This window comes from Engraulis encrasicolus, chromosome 18 (assembly GCF_034702125.1).
Source record: "Engraulis encrasicolus isolate BLACKSEA-1 chromosome 18, IST_EnEncr_1.0, whole genome shotgun sequence".
NCBI lineage: Eukaryota > Metazoa > Chordata > Actinopteri > Clupeiformes > Engraulidae > Engraulis > Engraulis encrasicolus.
In genome coordinates this window covers 16,605,027-16,624,226 of record NC_085874.1, presented here as the reverse complement: position 1 = coordinate 16,624,226, position 19,200 = coordinate 16,605,027, and the positions used below count along the sequence as shown (strand labels likewise).

Here is a 19,200-nt window from a genome sequence, read left to right as displayed (position 1 = left end):
TTAGGAGAATGGAAACAACCCCAATACTTGCTATAGATGTTTTTTTTTGCTTATCAACACGGTGTTGTGAGGAGGGAAAAGACACTGGCAGCCAACCACGTGAGCTAATTTTTTGACCGACAGCAGTTTCCAACAATCAGAGGTTGAGTTGTGCGCCGCTAGTTTCGCACAGTCAGGAGAAAACAAAAACGCAGAACCCATGTATTGCTGAGGAGAAAAACAAAGAAAAAACAATCTGTCTTGATATGTCTTTATCCCAGACAAATAGTGTCAGCTGTCAGCTGTACTGTACAATTTATTAGAGAGACGTTGTCAAATTGGACTGGATTGGTTGAGGCGCACGTGATATATGGAAAGGAGGCTTCAAGGAAATTACATTGAAATCTGCTCATTGAGCAGAACAAAGGAGTCATCTCTTCTTCTTTTCTCCATGGCGTTGCAACTCGCAGAGCGAGAGCTATCCATCAAACATGGTTGTGCAACTCCATCTACGTATGCTATGCACCGTTTCATTCATCAGCAATGCTGCGGCGAAAGCACAGAGCAAGATAATGAGAAGCTACATTAGTTATCTCCCAGTGAGAGCACAGAAACAACATTGTGGTAAATGCATGCCATCTAACACCACGCATCTCATTGCAAAGGATATATGACACAATACAACACTTCATTGTCAGTGCATGAACTCTTCTTGCATTCCTTGAACAATGGCACACATATTTATTGTAGACAGGGCCGCTGACAGCTCTTGCCGGGCCCGGGACAAAGTAGCCTAATCTGAAAGGGCCCACCACCCAATACATATAATGTAATGAGGACCAAATTCTGGACCCCCTTTCTCCCTAGGCCCAGGACAACGGACCCTTTTGTCGCCCCTGTCTGCATTCCTGTTTGTAGATGTTCAAGTCAGGAGGACAGGCCGTATGCAATGCAACTGTATATCATGGCATATGGTACTGCCGGAGGTCTTCAATTATAGTATGAGTGTTCCTTGTCAACAGCTGTGTTCTTGGTGGTTTTACCTGATGCCTCCTAATGATGTAATGAGATAAGAATTAACACCTGCATACACACAATACTCTGCCAGACAGAGAGAGAGAGAGAGAGAGAGAGAGAGAGAGAGAGAGAGAGAGAGAGAGAGAGAGAGAGAGAGAGAGAGAGAGAGCACAACCCTCTGGGTGTTGCTGGGCCCCGTTGAGCCTTTGGCCAGCACACTAAGGCTAAGAAGACACGGCATGGCCATAATGGAGCCATAGTGGAGCCTTTGTGTGGCTGTGAACAGAGCTTTGTTTGGTCCCCGGTCACATTGAGTTACACGGGAAATTTACTAAATGCCTTTTATTTACCACACAGCCAAAACCCTCTTAAACGCAACATCTTTTAACAAACCAAAACGAATGCATTTGAGCTTGACGAGAGAGGATTTTGGTTAATTGCATCCATGTGTGTCAATCGGAAAATGATTACGTTTTGTAAATAAATATGCGAACATCTTGACAAATCTTTTGAAAATAATTCAGTACACATGCCATGACAAAACCGGAAAAAGCACAGTTGTGTAGTTTTCACCTGCATGTGAACCATTTTCCTGACACAACCACTTAGCAACCTAAACTACGAAACTGTTGTTAGACCGTCTCTGACTACGTACACTGTGTGGATCACACTGTAGCAAAAGCCATCTCGTTTTTAACTCACAGCCCTAAGCTAATCGAAAAACCATACCTTTTCCACAAATTTATGTCAAATAAAATGACATCACAGAGCAGAATGGTTAGGCTGTACCACAAAGCTGTCTTAAATAGTATAACGTAGGGTAACCAGATCTGCGAACTGAACAATAAAAAGACACATTTCTAGGAAAAAACTGGGAATGTTCCTAGTTCTAAAGTGAACGTTTTAAATATTTTCAAGTTCAAGTTCAAGTTTATTTAGCCATATCAACAGTATACAAATACAGTTGTTAGGAATGTTGCTTGGTGTGCTCACACAACAACACAAACAAAAGACACAAAACTAGGGAGGGGGGGTATGAAAGAAAAAACAGGGGGGTACACAAATAAATAAACAGGGAATGGCATACAAAACATTGGAGACATAGAAAAGTGCAATGGAATATTTAAAGTGCATGGTATGTAAAGAACAGTAGTAGCATTGTGCAAAGTAACAAAGGAGGTAGGAAGGCCAGGTAGTGGAGTAGCTGTAAAGTGCTAGTGCGTATTTAAGTGTCGGATGGCTTGTGGGTAGGTACTGTCCCTAGAGCGTGTGGTTTTGCTTGGGATGCTGCGGTACCTTTTCCCTGAAGGCAATAGTGTGAATAGGTGGTGTGCTGGGTGTGTAGGGTCAGAGGTGATGATTTTACCTCTGGAGCAACTACAGTGTATTTTAGCCAGCTATGCCCCAACGAAAATTAACCATGGTTTTCATGTTTTAAGCAATAGTACGTGAATCGCAAGGCATTGTGATTGAATCGCATCATGGCATTTGTATCGTGATGCATATTGAATCGCAAACTCTTTGCCAATACCCACCCCTACAGACTTGGCCTGCTGCGCTGTGGGAGGCCTTGGCTCGAGCGAGCGAGCAAGCGAATCGGAGAGAAATACAGCGGTGTGTTGGTGTGTGATTGCGACGGACATTCCTAACCCCTCCTTCCGACGTTCCCTGACCCTATTGTTCTCTGCTGTTTTAGCAACGGGCGCTGACCTCATACGTAAGGGCTGGACAGGATCCACTCCTGGCCCTCTTCCCTCACGCTGTCCCCTCATCATCCATCCCCTGCCCTCTGCAGCCCTGCTGCGCTGCGCTGTGTTGTTGTGTTGTGTTGTGTTGTGCTGTGCTGTTGTGTTGTGTTGTGTTGTATTGTGCTGTGTTGTGTTGTGTTGTGTTGTGCTGTGCTGTGTGTTGTGTTGTGTTGTGTTGTGTTGTGTTGTGCTGTGTTGTTGTGTTGTGTTGTGTTGTGCTGTGCTGTGTTGTTGTGTTGTGTTGTGTTGTGTTGTGTTGTGTTGTGTTGTGTTGTGTTGTGTTGTGTTGTGTTGTGTTGTGCTGTTGTGCTGAGACCACTCTCATGTCAGGGCCCACGGAGAACAAGTCTACAAAGACGCCATTGACGGACCAGAACTGGTAAACATGCAGACCTCTGCTGCTTGCTAATTCCTGACTAGCTTAGGTTAGCAGCACGGAATTGTGAATGGGAAAGAGAGACCTACTGTAAGACATGACCTTCATCGTCTACTGTCCATGTACGCTGGATAGCTGAGGGAAGCAAAACTGGGACAGCATATCTGAAAAATGTTGTCAAGTGCATAATAGTGCATTGCAGGACAGCCAGCCCAGTGCCATTGGTCTCTGTCGCTCTGGCCTCGGCCTCGGAGTGAGTTACATTGTTTGGATGCCTAGAATAGACGGTGCACTATATAGGCTAGTGAACAAGTGAATTATTTTGGATTTTGGCCTTGATGGTACTGTAGGCTGAAACGTCCCACACAACAAAGAGCCAGACTGACCAGAGTGCCGCGCAGGCCAAATGTGCTTTCAGCCAGGCAGCAGAGCAGAAAGCAAAAGCCCAGAGTGGCTCTAATTGAAGGTTCTGGAGAGAGAGAGAGAGAGAGAGAGAGAGAGAGAGCAGAGGAGAGGAGAGGAGAGGAGAGGAGAGGAGAGAGCTTTTTATTTTTGGAATACAATCCTTGGTCGAAGGGAAGGGAGCGGAAGGGCGCACGCAGAAATGCCTTGGCTCTTCCCTCTCCAAACGTGCAATTTGCTGTGCCCTCCGCTCCGAGCGAGCGAGCGAGCGGGCGGCGTGGCAATTAAGCCAGTTCCCGGCCACATGGCCCAGGCCCGGCCCAGTCAGCCAGATCAGTGTCTAGTGAACGAGGTGAAGGGCAATATAATGCCCACTGGGTTGCCATGCCATGATGGCACACAGAGGTCCCAGTAGGCAGAGAGAAAGAGAGAGAGGGAGGAAGAGAGAAAGAGAGAGAGAGAGAGAGAGAGAGAGAGAGAGAGAGAGAGAGAGAGAGGGGCCTGAGGGAGGAGGGAAGTGTGCTGGGTGCCTTTTCATCTTCAGCTCGGTCCCTCCAATAAAACATAATGGCATGTGTGGATGATGGTGGGGGGGGGCAGAAAGAGAGGCGAGAGAGAGAGGGGGGGAGAGAGTGAAAGATGGCTGTAGGGGGGGACTGAGCAAGTCCTTTCTGAGATCACTCACGTGACCTGGCTCAACACAACAACCACAGTCTTCTCTCGTGCTATTTGCCAGGCCGGATAAGCCTCCCTCCCTCTCTCTCTCTCTTTCTCTCTCTCTCTCTCTCTCTCTCTCTCTCCCTTCATCCATCTCTTGCTCTCTCCCTTCCTCCATCTCTCTTTCTTTCTCTCACCCTCACTCTCCATCACTCTACTTTTCTTTCACACTTTTCTCATTCTCTATCTCTTTCTCTCTCCTGCTTACTCCATCTCTGGGTCGCTTTCTCTCCTTCTCTCACTCTCTCCCTTCCTCCATCCCCCTCTCTTACTCTCTATTCTCTTTCTCTAATGCCCACTCTTTCTATTCACTTTCTCACTCTCCCTCTTTTTTCAGTCTCTTCATTTCTCTCTCTCTCTCTCTCTCTCTCTCTCTCTCTCTCTCTCTCTCTCTCTCTCTCTCTCTCTCTCTCTCTCTCTCTCTGCTTTCTCTCTTCTCTCGTGACTGCTGCTCCATGACACAGAGGCTCAACTAAGGACTGCTGCGACAAGGGGGGCTGGTAGAGGCAGTGTGTGTGTGTGTGTGTGTGTGTGTGTGTGTGTGTGTGTGTGTGTGTGTGTGTGTGTGTGTGTGTGTGTGTTGCATGTAAATAAAAGAAATAAAGAGAGAGAGAGAGAGAGAGAGAGAGAGAGAGAGAGAGAGAGAGAGCGAGAGAGAGCGAGAGAGAGAGAGAGAGAGAGAGAGAGAGAGAGAGAGAGAGAGAGAGAGAGCGCGATGGAACAAGGGGTGACGGATGACAACAACAACTCCTCTTTTGCCCCATGATATGAACTTCACATTTATAGACACACAGAGAGCCTCTCACACGCACAACCATACTGTACTACTGTCTTTACAAAAAAATAAAACAAGGCTAATCTTAATCTGGCAGCCAACAAACCTGTTTGCAATATTCATTCACAATGGCAGCCCTGTCACATGAGAGAAGTGGGATAAAATGGCATACAACGCCGCACTGCTGTGACTTAAAATAGACAATGAGAGTGTGTGTGTGTGTGTGTGTGTTTGTGTGTGTGTGTGTGTGTGTGTGTGTGTTTCCATGCGTGCAGTGTGGAGAGAGGGAAGAACGTGGTGAGAAAAGTGACAGCCAACCTCTGTGCCTGGGCTGTGTCACAGGGTCGTGACTGATTGACTGACAGGTACAGAGAGTGACAGGGGAATAGGAGTGGATCCTGTTCCTTCCTACAAAGGGGGCAGCCGTGGCCTAGTGGTCAGAGAGTTGGCCTTTCAATCTAGGAGTTGCAGGTTCGAATCCCCCCTGATCTCTCTCTACATCTCCATCCATGGCTGTAGTGCCCTTGAGCAAGGCACCTAACCCCACATTGCTCCAGGGACTGTAACCAATACCCTGAAAAATAGTAACTGTAAGTCGCTTTGAATAAATGAAAGCGTCAGCTAAGTGCAATGTAATGTAATGTAATGTAATGTAATACAAAGGAAGCTCTGGAGCCTTGGTGACGAATGAACACGGACACAAACAAACAAAAACAAACAATCAGCACAGACAGTTGTAAACATCCAGCAAGATCCCACTGCATGTACAGACACAAGGCTGACTCTTCATGACATGCACATGAGGTCTGTGTTCACGATTGCACACGCTACTTTGGGTGAAGTCTTAGTGATCTAGGGAAAACACTAGTGGTGTCAACGATAATCAATTCGACAATGCATTGCAATGCGGGGCATGACAATTCAATAATCGATTTGACAAATGCCATAATCGATGTGCAATTTTTTTTTCAAGTTTCAATTATTTCCGTGGGCATTGCAGAAACAAATGAACTTTAAATGAAATGAAAGCACGTCAAAGCATTGAAAACTGACACACACAGGACTAATACACACAACAGCCAATAAAATGTTGTATTGTATCTAACTGCTTGTATTGCCTCATGACTGATATGCGAAAAAAAAAGTCAAAACTACAAAGAACTACCAAAAAACGAAACTACACTCTGCCTGCAGAATATGTTTTTTTTTCACCTGGCAGATTGGTTTAGCCTTGCACCATAGGGGATAATCATGGCGGGGCCATAAAACGGGATAACCTCTGTCCTCCAATAACAACGTTCTGTCTAGTTTTTAATCTGCATAGTAGCAAGTCATAAGGATGGGTTTAGCACTGTGACTTTGCCTATGGTGCAAGACCAGGCTACAGAAATATTTCATGTTATAATCTGGATTGCCAGGCAGGGCCAGTGAGACAGTGGGGAGAGAGACGAGAGGCACCAGGCCAGTTCAGCCCAGAGGGCTACTGGGACAGCACAGTGGCTCCAGCTCCAGCTCCAGTATCTCTTGTGTCATTACAGCCGGATGCCGCTACAGTGTTCAGCACAGTAGAGAAGAGACTCGGCCATGCGGAAGACTGGCATTAAACAGCGCACTTCGGCTGGTATTCAAGAAATGCAGGGTAGCCATCCATTAAGAGTCACGCTGAGCAGTTGACAGAGGATTGCAGAAAGATTGTTCAGAAGGGTGCTGCTTACTGTCTGATCTGGTGGGGCTGGTTTAAGTAGGGTCATAAAAGCTAAGCAATACTGTCATGTGGGTAAAGGCCTAAATGATAATAAATAATAAGGTAAACCGCTCTTAGTAATCTTCACAGGTTTTGTTTTGAGTGTGTTACTCCCGCTGATGGGCAACCATGCATTTCAAGTTACATCCATTACCATTAGGGGCACAAAACACAGCTTCCATGACGATACGATTTGATATGGATTTCTTAAGGCAGTGATTCGATTATTTTCGATACTTAGGAATGCCCCACGATACGATTCGATTCCATTTTTTCCTAATGCTTTTTCACTTATATGTAAACAGCTGACTACAATTAGCAAAAGTCTTCAGTGAACTTAATTGTCAAAAAGACAGGATATAAGTGATCAAAATGTTGCTAGTACTGCAAAACGAGCGGTGGATGGTGGCTTATTCAAGATTCAAGATTCAAGATCGAATATTCAAAAAGCTTTATTGTCTAATATGTTGCCATATAAGAAAATTGTCTTTTGATTGAAGGCTTGTGTGTGTGTGTGTGTGTGTGTGTGTGTGTGTGTGTGTGTGTGTGTGTGTGTGTGAGAGTATGTGTGTGTGTGTGTGTGTGTGTGTGTGTGTGTGTGTGTGTGTGTGTGTGTGCGTGTGTATGTGTGTGTGTGTGCGTGTGTGCATGTGTGTGTCATTTGTGTGAGTCATTTGTGAAATTAATATTCTGAGTATGAATAACAACAAGGATGAAGGAGTTCTTCTTGTACAAACTGTATATTGCTTTCCTGGCCAAAGGCACTCTGAACCTTCAGCCAGAGGGAAGCTGCTCAAAACAAGTATGGGGTGGGTGGGGGGAATCTAGGAGGATAGAATTGGTCTTCCTTTCCACTGCCTGGATATACAGATCCTTCTGCTCTCTCTGATGCATGCCTATTAGCTTGCTTGCTTGTTCTATTCCGTTTGTTTTTACTTTTATGTGATGAAGCCGTACCAGGACGTAATGTTGCAGGGGGTGATGGATTCCACAAGAGATTGCTAGGCAGTTGACAAAATGTCCTTACTGAAATCGCAGGTGTTTAATTTTCTCAGGAGACACATTTGTTATTGTGCCTTCTTACACACTCCATTTGTACGTGTATGTTGGGTGAAGGACAGACGTTGGTCAATCTGTGTGCCACTGCCAAAGTATTTGAACTTCTCCACTTATACCAATACATATGCCAATTCAACAAAAAAAAGACCTTGGCAAACATCCATGGAAAAATATCCACGTATCCATATCCATATCAAATAGCACAAGTGTTGCAAATCTACGCTTTCCGGCCTGACTCCCGCTGTTTAGTTTCACACTTTGCACAGTCACCATCCAGAGAGACGGGGATGGAGGTGAAGACCCCGTTAATATATACATAGAGACAATCAGCACTCGGCTAAATGGCTAGCCGCCCGGCCAGCCTCTCACAATTGGAGCCCGTTGGTCGTCGGAACAGCTCCAGACGTCCGTGAATGCAGTGAATGCGGCTGGGAATGGCGGAGCCTGGCAACCAGTCCATTCACATAGCTCAGCGGACAGGATACACAAGCTCCGAGAGCCAGGGTGGCCTATACAGGGGTGCAGTTCTCGAAAACGTAGTTGTTAGCAATAGCAACTTCAGTAGTTGCCAATGGGAAATTGCATTTGCAACCAACAAAGTAGCTGCCGTAGTTAGCAATTATGCTTTTGAGAAATGCACCCCAGTACTGTCCTTACTGCCACCAGGAAAGCGCTTCAGCAGTATCCAGAATGGGGGACAAAGCTTCTTTCCCCAGGTGTGTGAGAAAGAGCATGCATGCATGTGCGTTGTATGTAGTAGATCTCAATGTGTGTGTGTGTGTGTGAGAGAGAGAGAGAGAGAGAGAGAGAGAGAGAGAGAGAGAGAGAGAGAGAGAGAGAGAGAGAGAGAGAGAGAGAGAGAGAGAGAGAGAGAGAGAGTAAGTGTGATTGTGAACAGCGTGGGGGCGTGCACTACATATTGTCTGTTTCTGGTCTCTCCGGTGCCTTAACAGTTGTGCTGTTTCATCTCTCTACACACTATGATGAAATGGTGCGTGGGATACATCTGTTATCCCATGCGTGAGACTATGTGAACACACCCCACAAAACTGCAATGCAATGCCTGACAGTGTGAAATGCAGTGTTATATGCATGAGTTAGTTTAGATGAGTTGTTTATTTAACAACCAACCTATTAACTGAGCTTAACAACCCATGATGATACATTTTCGAATTGAAACTAAAAAAGCTTTTTGCTTGGTAATTTAGGGTGTGCTATTCATCCGATGATTGTTGGCTTCTTAGGTTTGGGTGCTCTTTAGTCCAAGATATTGACCTACAGAAGATATAAGTCCTACATACATATTTGCCCGGAGGAAGGCCTTATGCCGCTAAGGGTGGGCTTTGTTTTTAATATGTCCGAGAAGAACTTGTTAACAATAATCAAGATATTTTAATTAGTCAGAGAAAGTTTTTTCTCATGTTTTCACTGTGAAACTACAGTAGTTCAGATGTTCAGATCAGTGTCATGATAAAATCCTGTCAATGCATGCCAATGAATGTCAATGAATACATGAATACATACTGAATGTAGACAAAGACTATCCACAACAGTTGGGGGCGGTTAGGGATGGACAACTGCTTTTGTGACACACACTCCAGTGTGTGTGTGTGTGTGTGTGTGTGTGTGTGTGTGTGTGTGTGTGTGTGCTCACAAGCGCTGCGAGGACATGAGCAGGCTGAGGCCCTGGACTCAAAGCGTACTTATTATGGCGTATGAAACCAATATGTAGGCCAGTGCATGGCCTAGATGCACCGCGTCACTAGGCCGCAGCGCAGACGCGCTGCACTGGAAGTGTGTCACGCCGCCTGCCCGTGTGTCGTAGCGACAACAGGGACCCTATTTTGTAATTCATCCAGATTTAAGAAGAAAGAAAAAAGAAACATCTAAAATGCAAACGGCCACTGTATGATGTTGACGATAACAGGATATGCTTTGTTTTCGACAGTAGGACAAGAGTCGTATTGTCTCATCTCGTATAACGGTGCCCGCAGTGACGCAGTTCGACACTCATGATATTAAAAAACAACAATGTGCGCCATTAAATATGGATGGAGGGGGGCCCTCCTTGGGCTGAATACGAGAGACAAGAGAGAGCTTTGTGTGTTGTTTTGCTCTTCGACATGAAAATTGTAAACAAACATCACATTCATTTTGCAGGAACCACATGATTAATAAATTATTACATAACGTGCTTTTGAGTTGACTTCTGCTGTGAAGCTGAAGCTACCCATTACCACCCACACTGCCTAATTCATTCGTCACAGCAAGGGCACAGTGAGGGATTATTTCAAAACGCTTTTGGCTGTTAACTGCATGCTTGAACTCCAAAAAGTCATAAATGAGTGTCGCACATGAGGATGACCATTCATGACCGACCGTTAAATATTCACATCTAAGATGATCTCCCACCATGAAGTTGACAACTGTTTAGGTAACTTTTGTGCATTCACTCAAGAAGAGCATTCAATATGCTACATTATGGCTTAGAGAACCAGACTATTTTACTTCATATTGTTTAGGCTCTCTAGATAGGCAAAATGTTGCCACAAAGTGGATAGATGGGTCTATTTTGTTTGAACTGTAGCAGCTAGCCTCAAAAGCTGTGTGACAAATGTAATGACCTATTAGCCTATTTCTTGAAAAAGTTTTACTACCATAGTACAACAAGTACACTACAATATCACATAGTCTTTATACAGTACGACTTGGTCGTGGCCATTCTGGTTACAGCAAAGTAATAACAAGACCCGTGTCTTAAAGGTGCACTGTAATATTTTTTAGTAGTTTATTTGCACAATGCTACCCATTCACAAATGTTACCGTTCTCATAAATATTTACCACCAACATCAAATTCTAAGTATTCATGACTGAGAAATTGCATTTTTCATACATGAAAAGGTGGGTCTTCTCCATGACCGCCATTTCGAATTTCCAGAAATAGACATTTAAAGCTACTGTACTTTGGTGGTACTTGTAAATATTAATTTATTACTAAGTAAATATTCATGAAAAGATCAGATTTGACAATAAGCAGCACAGTTTCAATCAGCAGGCATAATTGCAATACCCACTCTGACCACCATCCTTACACAGTGGTAAACTTTGCCTTTGATTTCCATTCGCTGATTAGCTACTAAAAGCTTCGGTCAAAACCAAGGCCAGAAAAGCCCCCTGGTGCAAGCAGACAGCTCATAACCTACCCAATGCAAACCAACTGTAGGCGGTGAAATGAGCTGTATGATTGGGACTTTCCTCCGTACTCTAAACACCATGTAACACAAACACTCTGCTCCACAACATCTCAACTACCGTGGTTATCATCAACAGTCTCTATGGACACTGCAACCACTGCAGTGGTGGTGGTAATTACGAGATATTTCCAGCTTCTCTTTTTTTCCAGAGGCAAATAAGTCGACTCTGGCCCCTGTTCCTGGCCCTCACTGAAACGCAGCAGACAAAAGCATTTGATGGAGTTCAGGCACCCTGTCAGGAGGATTCAGGAAGAAGTCTTGAGGTCGAGGTTGAGGCTGAGACTTGCTATACGTCGAGCCTCCTGCTTCTGTGACTTCTAGCCTATTTCTACGGTGCAGGAAACACTTCAAGCTGTGGTTCGTCGAGTCCATTTATTTATAGATTTTAAATATAGAATTACCCAATTATAATCCACAGTGTACCGCTACTGTGTGTGTGTGTGTGTGTATGTGTGTGAGTAAGTGAGTGAGTGTGTGTGAGAGAGAGAGAGGGAGAGAGAGAGAGAGATAGCTAGAGAGAGAGAGAGAGAGAGAGAGAGAGAGAGAGAGAGAGAGGGAGAGAGAGGAATCAAAGAGGTAAAAATACGGCACTTTAACGGGCAGAGAATAAAAATAGAATGTAATCAGACAGTCATCCCATATAAGTGGAGACGACCTACACTTGGGAACACCCCTGTGGATTTTATGCCTACATAAAAAAAATCATCATGAAACCAACTGCCCCAATAACACCAACGTAAATTAATAGACACATGCACCACCAGGCACACACACACACATACACACGCACACGCACACACTTTCTGAGACAGCTGGAAGTGGCTGCTGATAACGGTGACAGAGTCAGGGAGATGAGATCTAGAACGCTCTCTGGGGACTTCATGGAAACAAACTGTTCCGGCTAATTGAATTCTGTTTGAATGCCTCCCTCTCCCAAGCAGTGTTGCCAGGTTGGGCAGTTTCCCGTCCAATTAGGCTGCTTAGGATGGCCGTTTGGGGATAGACATGGGTAAAATGGGCATTTGGGCTTGTTTCTCTGTAACTTTGTGGCCATAGACATCAATAGAATTCAGTTTTAATTGGGTGGAATCTAGTGGTTCCAGGTGGGTTTTGAGCATTTTTTGGGCTGGAAATCGTCCGCATCTGGCAACCCTGCTCCTAAGGCAGCTATTTCCAATTGGCTTTCAGTTGGAAAGTGTTTTTTAGGTTTTTTTTTAGGCCGGCCTATTTGTTTCACACTTCATTTCAGAGCAGGAGAGGTGTGATATTACTTTGACCCCAGGTGGCTTCCCCATGTACTGCTTGTCTTAATGAAATTCCAGACGCATAGAACGAACGAATAAACCATTTTGCAAACTTGCAGGTGGCACTTTTTTTTCCTTTCAAAATTCAGCTTGAAGAGTATAAATGCTTACCATCTACAAGTGTATGAATGTTGTATTCAAGTTAAGTACTGTCACAACTAACGATGCTGTACAATCCCTTACAATGTAATTCAAGACAGGGCCTGCACCTTTCAAAGTGGCTGTTGAAGTGTAGTGGCAATACAAAATCAGGAAGACCGAAGCTCGCACTCTATAGTTTTTTTATTGTAGCTTTTTTTAAATGAGTGCAAGCTTTGATCTTCCTGACTTTGGCTAAATTTACATTGAACCGTTTCTGTATCGTTTCCATCGCAGATGTCTGTGCACATTAAAATGCTGGAAAACGACTTCACAGGAGCAACGATTTGAAGATGCCAGAGCCGCTATGACATACAATGTTTTAAAGTACAAATGTCTTGTAGACATTTTCCAGACATATGAAAACATATTTGAACATCTACATCTATGCATATGCAAATGCAACACCCACAGTCACCCTCAGCTATTAACATAGCGTAGCATTGCCACGACTTTGCCAAGCAATGTGCATGACATCTCTTCGCCCACACTCGGCTGTCTGGGCTTGGTATTTTTGTTGTCAGCCCACAGGAGAAGGCGTGAGTGGAATTGGGGCTGGATACACACCCAGCTCGCCACGAGTTGTGTATGGCTCTACTCTCTGATTTTTTTTCGTTACAGACGGCTGCTCTTTCCTCCCACACTTTACCCTTTACTATCTGCGATTGCCGCGTTACATTAGATTACACTTAAGCAGACGCCTTTATCCAAAGTGACTTTACTATAGTTATTTCTGTACTGGGTACAGTCCTTGGAGCAGTGTGGGATTAGAGGTCTTGCTCCAGGGCACCTCAGTCTTGGACCAGGGCGCTGGAGACTAGGCACGACAACTCTTCCTGCTGGTTTGTGATCTGAACCTGTAACTCTCTTATCCAAAGACTAACTCTTTCTGCCATCAATCTGCTGATTTTTGTCTATAAGCTTACAGTAGTTCAAAACGATGTCGCTGTTATGCTGAGATTTGTATCTTGGTGTGCCTTCTTGCTTGTTGCCGATTACTTAGAGCCAAGTGGTCTCGAGAACAGAGAGAGCTTATCTGGGAGAGAGAACAGTCCAGAAAACGGGGTAATTTGAGAGCCTTGACCTGAAAGCATCTCTGGCAACAACTCCCGAGCCCTGCGGATGGCTCTCCTGATCAGATGAAGGCAGATCGCTGAGAGAGAGTGCAAGAGTCCGTGCCCTTGGCAGCTGGCACAAGAGCCAAGGAACCAGATGTCTCATTTTTCAGTGGTCTGTCTTCAGTAAAACGCACATAAAAAAACACACGGTCTCCTCCCTGTTGTAGTCATAGAGTGAACACGCAATGTGACTTGTGACTGTTGGATGTCCAGGTCCTATCGGCTGCAGCGAGACTTGAAACTCACTCCTAGTTTTTCATAGGACACTACACACAGGGGATTGTGTTGGGAGTTTTTCTTCACCTGGTAGGAAGACATTTTAATAACAACATCTCAGGGGTTTCTCAGTGACCCCTCCATGACCCTGGGCCCACTGGCCTGGGTAACCTCATAATGTCCCGTTAGTGGAATGCTGTAAGCTTAACAGCTTAACATTGAAAATATTTTACTACCATATAACAGAACGACACTACAATGACATTGCAAAGAGTCTGTAGGACTTGGTCACTGACATTCTGGCAATGACTTCTTTATTACAGGGGCCATGAGTCTAGGAACTTTTTCTGTCTCATACACTCTCAGCAACACCAGAATGACATTTTTCCCCAAATGCTCCGTCGACACGTAAGAAGAACCGATATCACCCAAATAATAATAATAAATAAAGTCTAATACATATCTCCGGCTCTGATGCAAGGCGGCAGCTCTGACGCTTGCCTGTGTTGCTTGTTCGTCTACGCTGGTATTCCCTCTGATATGCACTCGACCGTGACGTGACACCACTTCTCACAGTACTGTCAGCTGGATGCCAGCCCAAACTCTGCACTGCTGTTCCTTTCGCACTGATGACAAGCACTGTCACAACAGCCCCACTCCACACACACACACACACACACATACACACACAGCCTGGCGCGACAGTCTGTCCTTCCGTGACCTGTACGCACAGTCATAAAGTGAACACGAAGACACATACACACACACACACACACACACACACACACACACACACACACACACACACACACACACACACACACACACACCATGGACCGGGACGATGGGTTTTTCATATCCCCACATACCTCATCGCCAGGAGAGCCAGGGCTTCACTATTTCCTGGCCTGGAAACTATTTAAGGACTGGTCGCTTGTGGTCGGGAGGGACGCAGCAAGCTGCAGCCTACAGTGTTTTGGGAATCTATTCAGTGGAGGTGGGTGGCGCGTGGTGGAGCTATCCGTAGAGGTGGCACAGGGGTTAAAAATGATTGATTTTAAAATGACCCACATTATAGTCATTATTCAGCTGCATTGTGCTTGATTTCCTCTCTACAGATGAAGAGGAAAGAAGGCAGTTGATGAGCAAACCATTATCACGCATTATTCCAACAACTTCGTCACCACATTTCAAGCCCAAATTTTGTTCTGTTGAAAAAAAAAGTTTAAGTCTAAGATGGACCGAATGTGTTGTGGAGGTTGCCACATTCACTCTGAAAGAGCTACGGTGAGAGGAGAAAAAGCAGTGCTGGACGGTACTCCATAGATAATACCAAGTTTAAATTAACTAATACCAAGGTTCAAGATTAACTTAACCAGGTTTACTATTGAACTACCCCCCCACCCAATGGTTGGCAGCTTTCATGCCTGGCAGCAAGGAAATGGCTGGAGGGGAGCTCCCCGCTATTGCATCATTGTGGGCCTTCAGTTAAGTAACTGGCACCGGACAGCCATGATCAGTAATAGGCCCATGGGCTCATCCAAGCGCACCACCACGCATCATGACAGCAACAGTGACCTCACCACTGCACTCGCTCTCAGGCCTTGTTGTAACCAATGCCATTGTTGTAAACAAAGGCAGTTTAAAGCAACAACAACACAATGACGTCGAAGGAGAGAAGCACCAAGGGTGGTGTCATCTAAGGAATAGCATGACACGAGTTGCCAAACTTCGTAGTTCTAATGTGAAAGACCATACAATCATGTGAATTATGTACCGTGGTAAAAGCATAGAAAGAAAATAAGTGGACTTTTCCCAGCCTGGGTGCTCTACTTGTGCCGCATTTCAACAACCACTGACCTGTTGTGAAATAACATTCCACCAAGCTAATGCGTCGCTAACCTATATAATACTGTTGCGAGGAAATGAGAGAGGGCAAAGCAGACTTTCTTGAAAACTTGCTCTGCCATATGCGAAAACTCTCTTCACTGTGGTCACAGAGAGGCAAAGAAGCTTGTAAGCTACATTTCCGTGGTTTGAGATGTCACAGGGGGAAGAAAAACAAAAGAAAGAAAGCTCTTCCTACCGAGTCTGTCTGACACTATAGACTTGTCTCTGTGTGCGTTGATATGTACTGGCTGGCTGTAAGACAATAACTGTACCTGGACGAACAGGGTTGAACAACAGGGATGAGAGCGGTTTCCAAGGTTACCTTTGCAGTGGACTTGCAGCTCGTCATCACTGCCTTCTATTCTATTCAATATAAATAACTTCCCAATGGCGTCTCACAAGAGACTCTTGGGCAATGTAGCACCTCAAACAAATATGTCTTCTGTCCTCTCCTAAGACAGCTTGGCAATGATGATTGAGGGATTTGTTTGACTCTTGGTCATAACACTCAGTAACACAACAGTCACATAGCAGTAGTGAGATACAGGTGTATAGCTGAAAATACAGATACGACAGTTTGGCAATGATTGAGGGATCGTTTCACTCTTGGTCATAACACTGACACAACACATTAGGTCACATGACAGCAGTGAGATACAGATACAGGTAGGCCTACAGTGTATAGCTGAAAATACAGATATAGGGCCTACAGTATGTAGGCTTCTAAATGCTTGAAGAATATTGTGTCTCTTCTTACGAGAGCTTGGCAATGATTGAGGGATCGTCATAACACTGTGTCATAACACTGACACAACAGGTTAAGTTCGTAACATAACAGCAATGACCAAATGTAGGACTGTGGAACTGTTCAAAATCAGGAACACAAGCTGTGTGTAAACACACAGCAATCAGTGTGCATCACAGTGTAACAAAGTATCACAGCGTAGCAAAGAGCAACCAATCACTACATTCATAGGAGTTGTCTAAATGTCTGATTACCTTTACTCCTACTGATGAATCTTTATTGAGAGGAGGTGATAGAAACAAGACATAATCACCATTTTGTTTCCTGTCAGGAAGATATACATCATTTGACACCTAACAAGCATGTCCAATTTGTGCCGTCTCCACACACAAAAGAAAGCTAAATTGAAGCCAAAATGTGAACCGCAATCAGATCGTCATGAACACTCAGGGGGAAGAAAAAAACATAATTACATAAACACAAAAAACATACATTTTACAAAAAACCCTAACTGCTGAGTGCAATGATGTATTTTGATACATAAGTCAGTAAATACTGCTGTAGCTTTTGGCATGTCATTTTTGGACATGGCGGGGTCTGGATAAGGCCTAGTAGGCCTATGTGCTGTAACTACCTAGACATAAAGGCAAGTGATTACTACACTGCAAAACCTGAATGTGTCTGAGTGACCTCAGATCACAACAACTCCATCATGAGACCCGTCTCTGATAATCAAAGACCAGTTCAAAACAATATAGTCCTGTAAGAAAAGAAAACACCGGTGCGTGTTACACTTTGGCGAGCCTACGCGTTCATATCTGTACGTAGGGCCCACGCGTAATACAGGAAAACAGATGTCTAAGATGTGTTAAAATTTTGAAAATTGCTGACACAATTTAAAGATTAGAAATTAGATTAAAGATTAGAGTGTAGTTCGCTAGCATATTCCAGCCTACCACTAACAGCAGAAACAAATCCAGGCCACGTTCATTCATGATGCCCAAAGCCTATCGACTGGATGAGGCATGGCGCTTATCCTACTATGATCATTTAATAACGGTGTGTGTTTATTAAAGGCGCAACTACTACACATTTTAAAACTTAATCAAACCACCAAATTAATCTTCACTGCTCCGATGTAGCAGGAGCGTTGCACAGTGCCAACTTCGAGGTCGTGTCGATAGATCATCTTCCCGGGTGCGCATCTAATGACAATAACAAGGTGCTGCTAAAATCGATGCTTTGGGGGGTTGGGGCCCATGTGAGCGCACAGACGTTCAGCACAGGACCGAATTCGCACTGGGTAGCCCATATACAACTGAGATGTTTACGACAAAGGGAGGGTGCCGGGAGGCAACGTGATTTAGCCCGAATGCGACACATCCCTGACGGCTAAAAGACAGCTGGTGGGCTTTTTCTCCCCCTTTTTTTCTGCAGACACAGCACAAAAGCTTATCGTTTGAAGTAAACGTGTGCCCGTATCTGCTATCTAACATAGGCCCTATAGGTTGCTGAAAGACGTTAAGACAAATAAAACAACCTGAAACAGCTTACCAGCATATGCAGCGATAACCAAGTTCAATTGAATAGGCTTATAAACATTTAACACACTCAAATGTAATAAACGTCCCCAGGCTCCATAACATAACGTCTATAATAATACAAACAAAAGGGACATATCAAAGTCATTGATTTTGTTTGCAAAGGGTACCCGCTCCAATGTAGCCAAGTGATTTACAGTAGTCGACCGGTCGCAAAATAAGACAAACAAATGTCCTTACCCGTTTAGAAAATGGTCTACTGATGTAAGCGAATGTAGTCCATCGTGTAACCCAATAATGCAGTGTAAGGTGTGTAAATTATCTCAGAAAAATAGTCAATAGAGTCGTGATTTTGCGCCCTGACCACTCGCCGCAGCCACAGAGACATATGATGGCGAAAATGCTGCTGAACCACAATGAAACTAACGGGACTAGTGATGTGACTGACATCTACAAGGGCCAATAGAAAAGCGTGCTACATACCATAGGGCGGAGAAACGTGGTTTGTAAACAGGTTAGGTGGAGTAGATCCAGACACCGACATCACCAAGCTGTGCGCTGCGCCGCTATCCTATTCATGTTGTCAAAAGCGCACAGAAAATCCAGGAATGTTTATTTCAAGGTTGGGTAGCTCAGTTCAACTAAAGCCTGCCTTAGTAGAAAAGGCGAAACAAACTATTCAACTACTGCTATGGACGTGTGTTAATCAATAATATGCTTAGCCTGCATAGGCCCTACTTGAGTGGACTTGAGAGTTGTGTTCATATTTGTGGAAATATTAAAATCATGAAATAATGTAGGTGTCTACTGCAAGAGTTTTTGTTTGTTTTATAAAAACCTCGTCATGTAGTCCGAGATGAAGTGTGGAGGTTTGAGTCACTGTGGTTTGAGTCATCCTTCAGAGTCGTGTCCTAGCCGAGGCTACTTTGGTTTGGAACGCCATCCAGTGGCATTATTCACAGCTACATTTTGACCAGTAGGGGAGACTGGTTGGTTCTCAATTATTATTATTATTTTTTAATTACATTTCAGGAGAAACAGCGTATTGCAAAACAATTTCTCTAAAATTTCTATGGGATGTATATATTCTATATAGATCTCATACAGTGGTGTAGTCCAGTGGTTCTTAACCTTTTTATCTTAAAGCACCCCCCTACCTGTGCCCCACCAACCCCC

General features: G+C 44.4%; 1 protein-coding gene across 2 annotated transcripts in view; it reads right to left on the bottom strand.

The window, feature by feature from the left end:
* Positions 1-18,423, bottom strand: part of fynb (FYN proto-oncogene, Src family tyrosine kinase b) — a 117,318-nt gene extending 98,895 nt beyond the window's left edge. For both annotated transcript variants that reach the window (XM_063223113.1, XM_063223112.1), the window contains exon 1: positions 18,265-18,423. The gene's annotated coding sequence lies outside the window, so the exon portion shown is untranslated. The remainder of the gene's footprint in view (positions 1-18,264) is intronic.
* Positions 18,424-19,200: the final 777 nt, after the last annotated feature.